This window comes from Neomonachus schauinslandi, chromosome 2 (genome assembly GCF_002201575.2).
Source record: "Neomonachus schauinslandi chromosome 2, ASM220157v2, whole genome shotgun sequence".
Classification (NCBI taxonomy): domain Eukaryota; kingdom Metazoa; phylum Chordata; class Mammalia; order Carnivora; family Phocidae; genus Neomonachus; species Neomonachus schauinslandi.
In genome coordinates this window covers 142068047-142070114 of record NC_058404.1, presented here as the reverse complement: position 1 = coordinate 142070114, position 2068 = coordinate 142068047, and positions in this window count along the sequence as shown.

Below are 2068 nucleotides of genomic sequence, written 5' to 3'. Positions count from 1 at the left end.
TTTCTCTGTAAGATGTAGAAACTGAAGCATGTGGTAGCCTTTATGGGAAGCAGGGTTTTTCAGCCTTGGCACTGTTGATGTTTTGGGCTAAGTAATTCTTTGTTGAGAGAGCTAACCTGTGCACTGAAGGATGCTTAGCAGTATCCGGTGTCCTCTAGGCCTCAAGCTTGCCAAATGCTATAGCTAAATGTAGTCAACAAGTTTTGTTTTGTTTTATTTCCCCTTTCGAGCTGTAAGAGCTGATCTCCTGCACCTTCCCTTAAATGGAGCACTGTGAGCCCATTTTTCCTTTAGGAGCCCTAATCTAATTATTGCCAACTTCTGAACCTAAGCTCTCCACAGACCAGGAGCTTCAACCCACTCCTTTACATTTCTGCTTTTTATTCTGTCAGCTACCCCATATCCTTCTAATGAATTCATCTTATACTATTGATTTTTCCTCCAGTTCAGTAAATAGCAATTCCATTTTTCCAGATGCTCAGACCAGAATCTTTGGAGTCATCTTTGACTCCCCCCCCTTTTTTTTTTTCCACATCCTGTATTGCTCAGGGTCCCAGCAGGTTATAAATAGCACACTAAAGGGGTATCTGAGGAACATTCAAAAGACTGTGTAGAAATATGTGGTCTGGTTAAGGGAAACTAATAAGAAATGGAGAAGCACCCAAGAGGTAGTGGGGAGACTTTATTACCGCAGGCCGGAAGGAGCCTGGGGTGGAGAGGGTTTGCCAGCACCAGCAAGAGCTATAGCTTTAGTAGACTGCTGCCTAGCGGAGCTGTGGCCTTAGGTAGAGAAGGGCAGTCATCGCCAAGCTGTAGGCAGGCAGGCAAGGAGCCAGGAGAATAAATATCCTGGTCTTGTTCTCCTTTTGCCCTCCAATCTCCAATTGTCTGAAACCAAGCAAAGGAGGACAGGAGAATCCAGGCATGTGGTCCATGGAGGTCAGGCTTCCAGGCTATGGGAAGGAATGGAGCATAGATCTGAAGGGGCAATTGGAGAATCTCTATGCACTCTCATCGGTGAATCTGTCTGCTCTACCTTGAAATACATCCAGAATCCAAACCTCACTCATTACCTCCCTTATTACCTTCCTTGTCCAAGCCACTGTTTCTCACTGACAACTGCATTAGCCTCCCATCTCTATCCCTTTACCTAGCTTTATTTTTTTTATTTTTTATTTTTTTAAAGATTTATTTATTTATTTGACAGGGAGACAGCGAGAGAGGGAACATAAGCAGGGGGAGTGGGAGAGGCAGAAGCAGGCTTCCAGCGGAGCAGGGAGCCCGATGTGGGGCTCGATCCCAGGACCCTGGGAACATGACCTGAGCCGAAGGCAGACGCTTAACAACTGAGCCACCCAGGCGCCCCTACCTAGCTTTATTTTTTTAACAGCACTTATAACTCCCTAAAATATTATATATGATTTGATAATTTGCTTACTGTATATCTCTCCCTACTAGAATGTAAATTCCATGAAATTATAAATGTAATCTGTTTTGTAATGCTATTACATTCCTTATATATTATAGACACTCAATAAGTATCGAGTTAAGTAATTAATGTTAAATGAATCCGATTTGGTTTCTGTTGCTTATATCCAAAGAAAGTTAGATGATTCAGGTGTGTATAATGTAATCTCATTTTGTTTTTTGAAAAGTTTATTTGTGCACATAGAAAAGAATGAAAGTATCTTCAAAATATTAGAAGTGATTACCTTTGGAGAGTGGGATTTGGGGTAATTTCCATTTTCTTCTTTGATTTTAATACTCCTGAAATATTCTACAATGATCATATATGATCCTTGTAATCAGCTAAAGAGAAATACCTTTATTTTAAAGTACAGACTAGGACTAGATCAACCAGATCTTCTAGAGAAGCTCAGCAATTCTTTTTCATCTCTTGGCTCCCCATCCCTTTCCTTACTATGTCATTGTCGAACCCTTTCCACTCTTCCGAAACACTTGTGTTGAATCCATTCCCCACCTTATCTACCCTGCTCTGCACCCAGGAAGCTGACCATGAGGTTGCAACAACCTGGCTCCCTTGCCCTCTGGCTTCCAGTTAGGTTCA